Consider the following 15940-nt stretch of genomic DNA (forward strand, 5'->3'; position numbering starts at 1 on the left):
GGGGGGTGGGGGATGGCTGGGGCCTTACCAACCCTTCGTAAACCTATCCAGGCATTTGGATAGCATGATATATATTTGCAGATAGGCAAACAGACAGCGGGGAAGGTTGGTTTATCCTGGGAGAGGGTAATGGACACAGCTTCCTTGCATCCCCAAACTGTCTGGAGCTGAAGGATCCACAGAGGAAGGAATCTCTCCATCCATCTGGGCTCCAGGGTACCCTTTGGCTTCTTTATGGGGATACCCCAGCAGCAAGGCTCCTTCTGCTCTTTATCTGCTTGTCCTTTCCAGGGGTGCAGCATTCACAGTGCAAACATGTCCTCTTTTGGAGAGTGGGCTGAGCTTTAGCTGTGATGATTGTCATCTTGGTTAATGCACTAGGGGTTAAACTAGGGACCTGCAGAAATAAGAGCATGAGCTGCTACAATTTGAACTAAATAGTCATGGCTCAGTATCTGGGAGCTGGACCAGGCTCACAGTCTCTAAGGAGCTCTGATGTACACACCCATGTTTGAGTTACCTGTGCTGCACAGAGAGGCTGGCTCCCTTCCTTTGAGATCCATCCCTTAGAATGGAGAAGCCCCAGGCGCTGTGTTAATTTTGAGGGCCAGCTGGGGTTTTCTGGAAAGAGAAGGCCTCCTCTTCAGCACCAGTTCCATTGTCTGTGGATCCCAGAGCATTTCTACTCCTTTTAACAATCTTTTCCCTCCAGGAGGGTCCCTGTATTAACTATTCAGCAGGTTTACACCAGCTGGAATCTGCGTTGCCAGTAGGTTTATTAAAGACACTACCAAAATGCAGGCCGTTTTCATGAACAAAACTGCCAAGAAGCCTTTCAAGCACTGAGGAGTGCAGTCTGAGATTGTCCAAATTACTTAGTATTGCTTAAGCCCTCTCACTGAAAAATTTCCCCTTGACTCCAGCAGGAACAGGCTTAGATACTAGTGCTGAGTGCTATTGAAAGTCAAAGCCTTTATCCGTTATTATTCTGACGACTGATGGAAGCTTGCATTGGTTTAGGAAGGACTAAAACAGGTGAGAGGGACTGAAATGAGTAGACCTAATTGGTGACACTGCAAATGTGTTGGCAAGTTGCTTAATGCCAGGAGCAGCAATTAGCCATCATGTAAATAAATAAGTGCATAAAGACATAATGTTCCCTCCGACTTCTGTCCTGCTTGAGGGATCAAACAGGAATTACTCACTGTTCTGGTTCAATAAGAGGAAAACTAGGCTTTCAGTTCTGATCACATTCATGCTATTTAAATACATAGGGTTATTCTAGATATAACTCCAGGTTGCTAAGATTAGAATCTAGCTTTGGGGCTGTGCAGGAATCTGGGTAAAGCCAAAAATAATGGGATGTGGATATCTCCGAATACAGATGACTATCTTGGCATTTGTGGTTGCTTTTCATTAGCTCCGGACATGCCCCTGGGAATCATTTATGGAAGCAAAATAAAAATTTAAGCTGTTTCTTCCATCTAAGAAATGAACTACTGTGAGCAGACCAGATTGTGCACCCTGTAAACAGCTCAGAAATGCACTCAAACCCTGTGAGGTGTGACCATAAACTACCATACTTCTTTTAATATAAGCCATACTTTTAAAAACCTATTCATTAAAACATATTTTTAGACATTTTGTCTAAGAATGGCCTATGCCTGGAATTGCAAGTAAGGAAAAAAAGGTAACAAAAGATCTTCTGTGCAGCACAGAAGCTGTATCTTTGTAAGCAGGTCTTTATCAAATGCTTTGTTTTTTTCTTAAACTGAGTGTTGGGAAATTTGAGTGTATCTTAAATTCAAGGACATCTTATAATGGAAGGAATATGGTATGCAAAAGGCTTGATTCTCATTAAAGGTCACTTTAAACTGTTTTGAGAAGTATGGTTTACCCTCACGTCTGGTCTAGGCCAGTATAAAGTGATTTTAGTGTAAATGAGATGCAGGCCTCAATAGTGCTTTGCCTATTTATCCGTGCACGTCTAGACCAAAGGTCCAGATGCTCCATGTAGAGGGGTCATGCCCTGGTGGTTATACAGTCCTTTACATTCTGACAATTTTTAAACCTATAAGAAAAAATATCCAGCTCTGTATTCAGTTTCTCAGTCATTTCTATTTTAGTTCTCCTTATTCTCTCTACTGAAGTACCTCCCTTTTAGCATAGTCTAAAAAAAAAAAAAGATCAGGTGTATTTTTGCCCCATTCAGCATTAGCACAGAGGCTAACAAATCACCAAGCTCTGACTTGTCTAATAATTTACTACTGACACATTAACGAAAAGAGTGAGCAAAGCTCAAAGCCCTACACAGTAATGACATGCAACAATTTCAGCTGAGCTGGCATTTCTCCTTTGTTTGCAACCTCAGAGATAGCATTCAGTAAGATTTTGTTAAAGAGGTGAGTATTTATGTGCGGTAGCTAAGAAAGCCATTGTTTTTTAGTGGTTTCTGTGATATAAAATTGGCTTGCCCATAAATTCCCAGAACTTCCTTATTGTCCAAGCAGGATGAGACACTGCAAAAACAAATCATGCTGCAGGAAAGAGCCAAAGTCGCTTCTCTATTTTGGTGTAAATTCAGACTAATTCCACTGCCTCTGGATTTATAGCAGTGCAACAAGAAGAGATATATTAAGTTTTGGAACCCTTTTTCAAGCAAATTTGTGGGAACCATATCTCTGGACTCGTAAAAAACTAGGTGGGACAAAGCACTTCTACTCAAGTGTTGTTTTCAATCATATTGTTTTGTCCAATTGAAATGTCTGTAGAGTCTATCAGAATTGCTTGAAAACTTTCTATTGAGCCATGTATGTGTATATATACACACACACACACTATATACACACACACACACATATATATAGCTATATGTATATATAGCTATATATACTGCTGAAAATGAACCTTTTATTAAAAGAAAACTGTTGTTCTGCTTATTTTTTTTCTGAATATAATTTTTTTACTTGGTGAAAAGAGCTGAGAAAGCACATTTTCTGGTAGTTCAAACACTGATTTTTCTTTTCTAGTAAAAAAATGCATCTAATGTGTCTCAGCAAAAATTAGGAGTGGGAGAGTAGAGGGGGCATGAAACGTGCTATGGTTTCTTTCAAAATTTTTCATGGGACATACTGGTAGTTACCATTTTCTGACCACCTTTAGCTTCTTGCACCATGACTCCTATCATGTTCCTTGAGCAAGGGTCCCCTGGCCTGTACTGTGAGTGACTGGTTAGTGTGAGGCAGAGGTTTTGCTTTTAGTTCTGGATATGAGTGGCCATTCTCATCCTGCAAACTCCATTAACATGGGGAAGCAGCGCGGCCAAGTGGCTACAGCACTGGGCTGGTACACAGACACAGGTTCTGTTTTTGACTTTGTTGCTGCCCTGCAAGATAACGTTGGGCAAGTCATTTCCCCTCCCAGTACCTCAGTTTCCTTCTCTGTAAATGGGCGTAATATGCTTTGAGATCTGATGCCAAGGGGTCCAAAGCCACAGACAAATTTTAAAAGATGCTTTGTGTTCCTTTGACTAGCACAAGGGCTGACATAGTTCATACCCTGAGTTGGCAAGGCATTCTTCCAGCACAAACGAGATGCAAATGTCCAGCTCCTAACTGAGCATTTGAAAATCTCTTTCCTAAGTAAGTTGTTGACTTCACTGGGACTCACTTGCTTAAAGAGCTTTTCAGAACCCAGGCCCTAGATCTGGATGTTTTTCTTCACAGCTTTGTTCTAGAAGTTTTAGGTAGCTGCCATGTCACCAAGGGACTTGAGAGTGATTTTTCCCATACACGTTAATGAGAATGAGAGCAGCATGTCAGTGTAACAGGAGCTGAGCTCTGTTCACAGGGACACCACGGCACAGTCCTGCTGCTGTCTCAGTGCAGACAGAACAGAAACGGGAGCTCTGAATGTTCTCTCGAGTCATCCTCAACGCTGGCTGGTAGGCAGTGGCTCCTTCAGACTGCATGGAGACACAGTGACTAGGGATAGGGGATACCAGCATTGTCACCATCAAGCTATCTGAGGGTTGCCAGTACACCACTTTGACAAGCCCTAAATCCACTCTTACATTTTTTTCCCCAATAGGTTCCATTTTTAAGAACTAAATCTGTATTCTCTGTATTTATTAAGCGTCTATATATTATGGGTAACAATGCTAGGGCCAATAACATTTACCAAGATTGGAATCGAGTTTTGACTTTCCAATAACATTCATAACCTATTCAAGTGTTTATTGTATTAGCAGAACCCTGTGACTGAATTACTGTCCATCCATTAACCTGCAGGGATTGCTGAAGAATTTATAAATCCGATTCTCAGTGATTGATAATCGGTTAATTTCTTTTCTCTTTTCCTTTGATGTGAAGTAGCAATTGCAATAATTCTTTGAGTGCTGGAGCAAAATGCATGCAGGTAAATGGTTGATTCACATATTGTTTAACTGCTGTGCCATGTTTGTGAGATGACTTGTGAAACACTGGGAACTTTCTATAGGTTACCTTGAAATATTCTTGATGCAAAAACACTTTTTCTAAGTGCCTGACTAATGCTTATTGCTGTTGGTTGATTGATAATGCTTTACAGTTCAAGCCAATGATCTCAACGGTCTTTGTCTTGGGGGTCTCAAAGTTCCTGTTTTAGAGATAGAAAGGCTGAGTCACAGAGGTCCAATATTCTGAGATGCTGAGCACAAGCACCGACTATAGTTGAAGCGGTGAATGCTTAGCAGCCACTGGTAATGAAAAACCATTGCAGTGCCCAGAAAGTAGGCAGGTAGAGAGGAAGGTCTTCTGCTTTAGATACAGGATCCTTTTTCACAACCCCATTCTTAGTTTAAAGCAGTGGGGACCAATCTTTCTGGCAGACGTGCTACAAGGTAAGCCCCATGCCCTCCCAAGTGCCACTCTGATCCCCTTCCCATGCCCCAGCTGTTGCTCTGCTTTCTGCTCCCTGCTCTCTGTTGCTGTGTTCCCTGATTTCCTCTGCAGTCTGCCATGTGCCACACAGAGGCTGTCAGTGCCACTTGTGGTGCATGTATGGTGGGTTGGCCAACCCTGGTTTAAAGCATCTCCATCACTTAAGTCTACAAACTGAGGCTGGCTGGCTGTTTGAATGCTCTCACTATTGGACTCAAATCATTCATTCTTCCTGAGAACATTAGATTCTTCTTGAAATCACACCTGGAAACACAACTCATTTATGTTTTCCCTGTGTAAGTTATACCGGGATCCAGGACAGACAGGCCTGCTTGCAGCTGGCATTACAAGAACATTTCACTGATAAGTGGAGAAGGACCAGATAATAGCTTGTTTGCCTATAGCAAACTGCTACCCTGCAACACAATGGGCTTAGGGCCCTAACACCAGCATAGCTTTACTCCCAGATTTTCCTGGGGTAATTCTACATTGGATTCAAGCTAACTGCACCTGAACAGTGGTTTACATTGTCTGTCTGCTCCTTGTTTCCACTGATGCAACTGTCCAAGCCCATTACTATCAAAGCTACTTTCAATAAAGCAAGAAACGAAGGACTCTGAGGGAGCTACCTTTTGGCCATTTTCTTAGGTGCAGCTTCAAATGGATTCATATTCTTATTTAGTTTCCACTTACAAGTCTTTAACTCATTCAAGGTGAGAACCATCACAGTAGTGCATCAACTGTTGCTCAGGGCAATAAAGTCCAAATGGAAATAAACAGAAACCTTAGGGAACTTTTACCTTTACAAACTGCTAGTCACAATCTATGGGATATTACACCAGAATAAATACATTCACTTCTATGGAGATAAACTTCACTTTCTGCACAGTGGTATCTGTCTATCCCAGGTCTTTGGTAGACATTACCATAGTATCTGTGTATCTTGCCATCTTTGATACAAGGTATTTATCCTCAAACACCTTGGTGAGGTAAGGAAGTGGTATTGGCTTCATTGGATAGAAGGGGAATTGAGGCACAGAGAGGTTAAATGACCTGCCTATGGACAGAGAGCAAGTCTGTGGCTGAATGGAGAAAGGAATGCAACTTCTAAGCCAGTGTCTTGATCACTGAAGACCATCTTTGCTGTGTCCTCTGCAAGCATACAGTTTTCTGGCTTCAGCTCGTGTGCCAATTAAGATAATAGCACATTACAGTCGATCTCCCTGCCTTCTGTGCCCTCTGCCTCATAATCACAGTTCTTTCTCCCTCTGCTCACACATCAGGGATAATGTGCATATTGCTGACCTGGACAGGCTCAGCAAGTGGGCGGATGAGAATCTGATGGTGTTCAACACCGATAAATGCAAGGTTCTCCACTTTGGGAAAAAAACCCCGCAGCATCCTTATAGGCTCGGCAGTGCTATGTTGGCTAGCACTATGGAAGAAAGAGACTTGGGGGTCATCATTGACCACAAGATGAACACGAGCCTGCAATGCAATGGGATGTGGAGAAGCTTGAGAGAGTCCAGAGAAGAGCCACGCGCATGATCAGAGGTCAGGGAAGCAGACCCTACGATGACAGGCTGAGAGCCCTGGGGCTCTTTAGCCTGAAAAAGTGCAGGCTCAGGGGTGATCTGATGGCCACCTACAAGTTTATCAGGGGTGACCACCAGCATCTGGGGGAACGTTTATTCACCAGAGCGCCCCAAGGGATGACGAGGTCGAATGGTCACAAACTACTTCGAGATCGTTTCAGGCTGGACATAAGGAAGAATTTCTTTACTGTCCGAGCCCCCAAGGTCTGGAACAGCCTGCCACCAGAGGTGGTTCAAGCGCCTTCATTGAGCACCTTCAAGATGAAACTGGATGCTTATCTTGCTGGGATCCTATGACCCCAGCTGACTTCCTGCCCTTTGGGCGGGGGGCTGGACTTGATGACCTTCCGAGGTCCCTTCCAGCCCTAATGTTTATGAAATCTATGAAATATTCTACTGGTCACACGGTTATCAAGCTATCTGTTTAATGAGAACCCATTTGGTTTTCTGGGTTGCTTCTAACTGTGATTGACAGGATAGTTAAATCTGGGAAGTGAAAAGGACTGTCATGCTTTTCAGTTCCATGAGGCCTATTGGGACTGCTAGTGTTTGTCCGGATGCAGGATAAATTAATCAAAATCTAGTTCGGGCTAAAGAAACCTAGTTAGATCATTATCGCAGCTGCAAATTCATCACCTCACTTGGGGCCTAAGTCCCTCCTACTAAGTAAGACCTTTCTATCTGAGTTCAGGGAGGTGCTGTTTAATATACCAAGAGTGGTAGACATGGAGTATGTCTACACAGTGAAATGAAGGTGTGACTGCAGCCCATGCTAACCCATCCCTGCTTGCTTAATCTTGCTAGCACAAAACAGCAGCACTGAAGGAGCCTTTAGAAATTGTTAGTGGCCAGAGTACATCCCTTAAGGTCTCTGGAGGTCTGTACTCTGGTTGCTGGTTTGTACTAAAGCTGATGCCACCATGTTTTCACCAGTAGTGTACTGCTGGCACATGGTAAAATCATACTCTGATTGATATATTTCCTTTCACTCTGTTAGACATGTTGTTGGATCTTTGATGATTGGAAAAATGGTACTTTTAGCATCTTTCTTCTGTGCCTACAACTCTTTCCTTTTCCTCCATGTTGCTCACTTTTAGGAGATGGGTATCCAGAACCCATGTCCTAAAATATTTCAATAGTATAAGAGTGATGTTGTATCTGTGATGGTCCAGAAGTTATATGAGAGCAAGGATTTCTTAGGGTGATAGATTTTATTTGACCAGCTATGTAGTTGGGATAGAGTTAGACAAGCTTTCAAATGCAAGGCAGATGAAGAATGCCTTGCATTTGAAAGCTTGTCTAATTTTATCTCAAACCATAGTTGGTCCAATAAAAGACACCTTAAGAAATCCTAAAGTATTTCAGGATCTCAAGATTCATATAGATTCATAGTGAGAGTTTCAGATACACCTAACCAGATTAACTGTCCAATTCCTCTAGAAACCAGTGGGAGCTGCCTTGACACCTCCGGGGGTTTTCCAAAGCACTGACCTGCATTATTAAATATGAATGCCCTGCTGAAAATCTGGTCCTCAAGTCCCACAGAAAGTGAAGAGAAGTTGGGTGCCTCACCCCTTCAGACTCCTATGAAATTCTCCATCTTGCTATCTGAGTAGAAGCCAAGGTCATATGATAGATTTTTCAAGTAATATATTACCCTGAAATATCTGCACTCTCAGATAGGGAATGTGGAAATGGGTTTCTGGAAACATATTGTACTGTGTTTTTTTTTTTTTTTTTTTTAGGAGAATGGAAAGTGAATTTCCATCCCTCTGTTGTCAGCTAAACAGTTCCTCATTTGTGAAATTCACCCCCAATTTGAAAGCTTAAGTGATGCCTGTGGTCAATTTCTTCTTAAGGAGCTTGAAGAGTCTCTGTCTCTTCATTCTGTACTGACAAAGTCCAAGGTGTCCACTCACCTGGTACCCGAACCCATACAACTGAACTCAGTGGGAATTTTGCATAGACTTCAATAGTCTCAAGATCTGGGCCTTACAACAGAGGTTTTTCTCATCAACAAATTAAAAAATGGCTCCTTGCATACATGGACTCTTGTGCCCTTTCCCTTTTGTAACACTTTACAGTCCTTCTGGTCTCAGGATGGTGGTTCAGACTTTCAGAAGACATTTAAACACTGAGGGAAAACCCTTCTGCTATCATGGATTCTGGGATGCTGGTCTCAGGTATCATTTCAAAATACATCTAACTGAGACACCCACGTCCCATTTCTACAAATGACTCAGGCAGCCAGGTTCCTAAGTCCCACTGACTTTCAATGAAACTTGAACTCCTAAGTTACCGTTGAAAGCAGTCTTCCTAGGGGGTCCATGTAGGGTGTGAGACCTGTGATTCATTCCCTAGCATCTCCCCTGGTTGACTTTGGGCAAGTCACTTAGGGATAGACTTTAAAAGTATTTGGGGGCCTAAATATCTTTAAAAATATTTTGAAGCCCTCTTCTATAACATGGAGGTAGGCTTAACTGATAAAGTCCAAAATATATGCTGTAGTTTTGGGGGTGCTGAGCTCAAGTAGTTCATACTAGAATGTGTGTGTGTATGCACGTGTACGTGCACATGCATGCGTGTGTGTGTGTGTGTATGCATGTGTGCATGCACAACCCTCCTGACAATAAAACTGTGCACTTAGGTGCAAGAACACCAACCTCAGGCCCCTTGGCTTAAACATTTTGGTCCAAAGTTTCCATACTTTAATTGATCATTAGAGGGGGCTGCACTTTTTTATCTTTGAGAACAGGTTCTGTTGTAAAGTCAGGTTCTTTGAAATGCCAGCTCTTACCAGGTAAATAATAGATGAAGTGAAAGGTCACTGTCGTGTCTTTCGTATACACAGAAAGAGGAATGTGGGTCTCAGCGTATATTGATTGTACTGTAAGGGAAGAAAAGAAATCTGGAGCCACTGTGTGAACCTGCTCTGAGGAGTGGAGGGGCGTGGTAGCAAGAGGTGGAACCTCCCACTTCAAATTGGATTGTGATCCATACTTAGCTCATCTGGGCAACAGTTAAATGCATTTGCTATAGCATGGCCTAAGCAAAATGACTTTGATCTCCATCCAGGTTCCACTGGACAAGTAAAGCCACTTTGTTATTAATCTAAGGCCCTTTGTTTCAATCTGGCAGCTTCAAAGGGGTTTTGAATGAATGTAATTCACTCCCAATTTAGAGCCCCCCTGTGCTTCCAGGGTAAGTACAAAGGAACCTGTGTGTCAGTGTGAATGTGGCTTGTAGTATCCGCATTACCAGTAATTAATACAGATATTAATAGGAAGCACTTTGCCATTTTCAAAGCTCTGAGCAGAAAGGTGTCTTGGCTGGCACTAATGACTGTTCCTGTTGGCAGGCTCAGTAGAGGGATTTGCTGGGCATGCAGGATGAGCACTGATCTTGGCTTGGAGCGGATCCTTCCTCGACAGCGCTGAGGGCCATTCTGAGAGGCCAAGAGGCACATGGAGGAAGTGTGCTACTCGCCTCCCTGACGTGGTTGCCTGCCCAGGGAGCTCCTGCTGGGCATGTTCCTTTGATAAGCAAAGGACTTCAGTCTGGCAGGTTCTACCTGCACTAAGAATCAAACCATTGTAATAGAAGCAAGGGGTGTCTTGGCCTTGTGTTACAGCCTCAACAGAGGTGTTGGAGATCTGTAAACCCTGCCCTACCATACATTAACAACTGTTGCCTCCCGATACTGGGGGAGGGCAGCATAGTGGTGAGTGGGGACCGCCTATAGCCACCGGCGTTGGTGTCGATGAGTGGGGAATGCCCACAGCTGCCGACATCGGTGTCGTCATTGGTGAGTGGGGACCACCCGCAGCCACCGATGGTGGTGGCAGGGAGGGTGGGGGGTGGCAAGCAGTGACCATCCACAGAAGCTGGTGGCAGCTTCGGTGGTGGCCAATCTCGGGTGGGGGGCACGTGCCCCCACGTGCTTCCCCTACACATTGCCTATGCTACCATAGACTCCTTGGGTGCCCCTGGGCCATCATTTAATCTCTCTGTGCCTCGCTCCCCCGTCTGTAAAATGGAGGTACCCATAACTCCTGTCTCTCCTTTCTCTGTCTTGGGGTTGGGACTGTCTTACTATATTAACATGGAGCACCAAGCACAATAGGGGCCTAGTCTCACTTATAACTAAATACACCAGCACCTGAAAGACCTAAATCGCCCCATTTAGTTTCACTTATTTTGATAAGTAATGTAATTTAACCAGTGTTTCAGAAGCAGATGAAATGATCAGGTCAGATTTTAATTAACAGATGAATGCTTTTCATTGCACAATCAGCTTGCCTAAGAATTTACTTCCATGGTAGCATTGCCCTGAGGTGTGTGTGTGTGTGTGTGTGTGTGTGTGTGTGTGTACGTGTACACACACACACAAACACACATATGTATAGCATGCTAATATGAAAACCACACACACACACACACACACATACATGTATAGCGTGCTAATATGAAAACCAGAATCTTGGCCTAAAAAAAGGGAACACTCCAGTGTCTGATTACACATTTCAAAACACATGTATGATACATGCTTTGGCACTTGTCTGTGCATCCATGGGAACAAGAACATAAAACCGGAGCTCAATCCATCACTATTCATATATAAAGTTTCCTTATAAAAGCCAGGCTTACAAGCTAGTAGCCAGGGGAACTACTCCAGTAATTAGGTTTGCAATACCAGGTCACTGATTTCTCCCACTGCAGTTCTCTAGCATGATGCAGAAAGAACTGCTGGCATAAACACAGATACACCGAGGAATATTTTCCACTTGTAGATTTCCAAGCATAAATTAAACTGATGAAGCCTCACAACACTGATGTAATGCATTCTGTCTGTTTTACATATCAGGGGGGAAACTAAGGCACAAACAGGTTAAGGAACTTGCCCAAGGTCACAGAAACAGTGGCAAAGACAGGAACAGAAAGCAGAGATGAAACCTTGGCCCTGGTAAAGTCAACAGCAAAGTCTTCATTGATTCCAACGGGACCAGGAGTTCACTCAAATCCATGCTGGCTGGTCTCATCATCTACTGAGATCAGTGCAAACAAATTTATAACCATGTTTCCTATACATTTTTTAAACATGCCCAGCTGAGTGACAGCCAAGCACTAATGCTTTTGCTTTTAATCCATTAGGCTGAATGTAAGACCCAAATTGCTGTTGCTGGCCTCAGTGGAGTTACTCTGGTATCACTGTTGCTGGGAGCAGAATTTGGCCCACAGTCAACTGTGCACAAATCATAATGATATGTGTAGGATCCTTATGGCTTGGTCCTGCATCCTGTCCAATTTAAGCTGCTAGCTTCTGGGGGCTTTCTGTGGCAAAACTCTCACTGACTCCAGCAACCCCACCTTGTAACACGCTTAACTCTGTAATTACTGGTGGAAATAGAAAGTGAGCTTCATTGCAATTTTGACTCGATTTACATCTGCATCAGTAGCTCCAGGGAGGAAGAACAGGTGCCAGCCTCTTTGCCTGGGGTGAGGGAACGTCTAGAACAGCAAGGAGGGCTTCCAGCACAGGACAAGTTCCCCCTGCGTATAGGGGAGACCCCTTCCCCAGCACATAGGACAGAAATCTTACTGCAGCATATGCATCTCTGGATGGGTCCAGCTCTAAGGTGCAACTCTGCCCTGCCTTCTGCATTTCCCCTTAGGGAGGAGGCTACGACAACTGCTGACCCTGGATGCAAGCAGCTGCTCTGTGCCAGCTCTTGTCATTCTTCCAATACAGAATTACAGCTTGTAACTACTTTAAACCAATCTGTTCAATGGACAGACAGGAACAATGGGCTACTCGAATTCGGGGTGGGAGGAAACCCTTAGTACGGGTAGTTTTCAGAGGCTTTGATTAGTTTATAGCCTTTAATAACCTCAGGTCAGCTGGGCACATCGCAGGCCCATGGGATAGACCCCTCTTCCCCCTCCCCCATTCTTCCTTCCAGTCTAAGTGAAACACAGGTGCAGGGATTGGGGTGTTTATTATTGTTGTTATGATCCTCAAGGAAGTTGTTGCCAGTGGCACTGGCCAGGATATGAACCAACGGGATTTTAGTTGGGAATCCTTCTCCCCCACCCTGGATTGAAGCTGCCAACCTTTGCGGACACCTGGCAGGACAGGGTGGGGGAGGCCCACATCAGGCAAAGTGACCCTGTCCTGTGTCCTGAGCATCCCAGTCCTGCAGCTGTCCCCAGCCCTCGGTCCCACTCAGCCCCCAGGAGTTTGCAGGCTGCCGGTGCCCCCAGGGCAAAGCTTCCTGCCCAGAATCCCCCCTTCCCCGCATACAACAGGCCGGGTTTCTCTTACCTGGGGGGGAAAGAGGAGGAACTTGCTGGCAGCTGCTGGGTGTCATCAACGGAGGTGTTGCATTGGCGCAGGACAAGGGCAAAGCCGGCGCGCGGGGGGCTCAGCACAGCCAGGGCCCCCACTCCTCCCAGACACGGATCCGGATTGGGATGGGGGGGTGAGGACCCCCCGCAGCCTCCTCTCCTCCGTCTCACCTAGATCCGGCTCCCAGCCTGGCGCGCTGGGCTAGAGGGCACCTTTCCCAGCCGCCTCCAAACTTGCAGCCTCCATGGCAGCGCCCGCGGGGGGCAGGGAGCGCCGAGCCGCCGCAGGCCTCCGGCTGCAGGGCCCCGGCTCCAGCCCACCCCGGCGCTACGGCGTAAACACACGGCAACGTGACCGGAACTGGGGAGCTCGGGCTGGGGCTCGCTACCCGGGCGGCGGCCGGAGGGAGGGAGGCGGGGGGCGGCTCTCCTCGCAGCATCACGGGGATGAAATCATCCCCGGTGCCTCCCAGCCCGCGGGGGCTGCTGATCCGGCGCTGCCGCCCGGCCAGCACCGCACCGCACCGCAGCGCGCCCGGGGCCCGGCCTGTCCCCCCGGGGCCGGCGGCCGCTGTCCGCGGTGCTGAGCGCGCCCACGTGCGTCCCTCCCGCCACGACCCCATCCTCGCCCTCCGGCTGCTGCGGCAGCCCGCGCGCCGTCTGCCTTTCCCTTTTCTTTCCCCCTTCTTCTTCTTCCTTTTTCTCCTCTTCTTCTTCTTCCTCGTCGTCGTCGTCTTCTTCTTTTTTCTTTTTCTTCTTCCTTTTCCTCTTCGTCTTCTTCTTCTTCCTCGTCGTCTTCTTCTTCCTCGTCTTCTTCTTCTTCGTCTTCTTCTTTTTCTTCCTTTTCCTCCTCTTCTTTTTCTTCTTCTTCCTCGTCTTTTTCTTTTTCTTCCTTTTCCTCCTCCTCTTCTTCCTCATCTTATTCTTTTTCTTCTTCTTCCTCTTTTTCTCCCTTTTCTTCCTTCTTTTCCTCTTCCTCCTGTTTTTCTCTTCTTCTTCTTCCTCTTCCTTGTCTTCTTTTTTTCTTCTTCTTCCACATCTTTTTCATTCTCTTTTACTACTTCTTCCTCTTCTTCTTTTTCTTCTTCTTCCTCTTTTTCTCCCTTTTCTTCCTTCTTTTCCTCTTCCTCCTGTTTTTCTCTTCTTCTTCCTCTTCCTTGTCTTCTTTTTTTCTTCTTCTTCCACATCTTTTCATTCTCTTTTACTACTTCTTCCTCTTCTTCTTTTTCTTCTTCTTCCTCTTTTTCTCCCTTTTCTTCCTTTTTTTCCTCTTCCTCCTCTTTTTCTCTTCTTCTTCTTCTTCTTCTTCTTCTTCCTCGTCGTCTTCTTTTTCTTCTTCAAAGCTGCTCAGGACAAATCTTGCTTTAATACTAGCTCCCAGTCCAGGGGATGTACTGACAGTGCATTGGTGACTCCAGCTGCTGAGCCACTGGAAGGTTTGAGTGCCCATATTTATGGCTCTGGAGCTACCTAGAGCAGCGGTTCCCAAACTCTTGACAGATTGTGTACCACCAATTTAACATGATACAACCTTGAGTACCACCAGCAGCAGATTTTTGATACATTTCATAGACATTAGGGGTTGAAAGGGACCTCATGAGATCATTGAGTCCAGCCCCCTCTCCTGCTATAGGCAGGAAGTTATCTGGGATCACGTGATCCCAGCAAGAAAAAGATCCAGATGTTTTTTGAAAGAGTCCAGAGTAGGTGCTTGCACCACCTCTGCGGGGAGTCTGTTCCAGACCCTGGACACACACACTGTAAAAATGTTTTTCCTTATGTCTAGTCTAAATTGGCCTTCCTGGAGTTTGTGGCCATTAGACCTAGTTATCCCTTGGGGAGCTCTGGTGAACAGCTGTACTCCCAGGTCCTGATGTACCCCTCTTATATAATTGTTGGCTGCTACTAAGTCACCCCTGAGCCTTCTCTTTTCCAGACTGAAGAGTCCCAAATCCCTCAGCCTCTCCTCATATGGCCTGCCCTCCAGGCATTGGATCATATGAGTGGCTCTCCTCTGGACTCTCTCAAGCTTTTCCACATCCCTCCTGAAGTGGGGGTCCCAAAACTAGATGTAGTACTCCAGCTGCAGCCTCACCAAGGCTGAATAAAGTGGGAGGATGACGTCCCTGGTTTTGCTTGAGATACATCGGTAGATGCATGCCAGAGTTTGGTTTGCTTTGCCAGCCGCAGCATCGCATTGGTGACTCATATTCATCTTGTGGTCAATCGGGACCCCCAAGTCTCTTTTGGTCATGGTGCTAGCACGCGTAGCACTGCCAAGCTTGTAAGTGTGTTGAGGGTTCTTCCTACTGAGGTGGAGCACCTTACACGTCTCAACATTGAAGGCCATCCGGTTTTGGTCAGCCCACCTTGAGAGCATGTCCAAGTTGGTCTGTATTCCCAGCCTGTCCTGCAGTGTGACCACCCTCCCCCATAATTTGGTGTCATCTGCAAACTTTTTTGGTTCAACCCTAAGTACCACTAGCAAATTTTTGTCATATAAAGTAATTATAATAAATCTGTTAGTGAGTACCACTGACAGGTTATCTGTGTACCACCAGTGGTAGCTGTGCCACAGACTGGGAACCACTGAGCTAGAGAAATCAGAGGGGAAAGTAGCAGGGAAACTGCTGGGCAGGCCTATGGTAGTTACCCTCCCTCCTCACTCCATTTTGGGGGGGACACTGAGGTTGGGGGGAAAAAAAGAAGAGAAACCCAAATAGTCAGTGCAAGCTGAGAGGAAATTCCTGATATTTCAGGGGGGAAACCATCCACGTCTCATTGTTTGTATCTCTTTTTGTGTGCCCATCTCTTTGTACATAGACAGTATTGAACAGTCTTGGAACCACTCTGATTTGTTGGCTTTCTGGCTTAGCAGGCACTGTTACTGGTATTCACATAAAGTCAGGAAAAGGGTGGCAGTTGACATCCAATGAAGATCAGGCATCCTGAGAATATATCTCTAGGAAAAAAATGTTCTGCAGTACCACAAGAAGACATGCAGAACTTTAGAAGTCTTGTTTCAGAGATGATACCTTTTATTAGACCAGCTAAAAAATCGCTAAAAAAAAAATCTTTGCA

General features: G+C 45.4%; 2 protein-coding genes across 3 annotated transcripts in view; one reads left to right on the top strand and one right to left on the bottom strand.

The window, feature by feature from the left end:
• CCDC92B (coiled-coil domain containing 92B) overlaps positions 1-13204 on the bottom strand; it is a 55195-nt gene extending 41991 nt beyond the window's left edge. Inside the window, exon 1 of the mRNA XM_025210819.1 lies at positions 12837-13204. The gene's annotated coding sequence lies outside the window, so the exon portion shown is untranslated. The remainder of the gene's footprint in view (positions 1-12836) is intronic.
• Positions 1-15940, top strand: part of RAP1GAP2 (RAP1 GTPase activating protein 2) — a 318047-nt gene that overhangs the window by 50591 nt on the left and 251516 nt on the right. The gene's annotated exons all lie outside the window — the stretch shown is intronic.

This window comes from Alligator sinensis, unplaced genomic scaffold (genome assembly GCF_000455745.1).
Source record: "Alligator sinensis unplaced genomic scaffold, ASM45574v1 scaffold118_1, whole genome shotgun sequence".
Taxonomy (NCBI): Eukaryota; Metazoa; Chordata; order Crocodylia; family Alligatoridae; genus Alligator; species Alligator sinensis.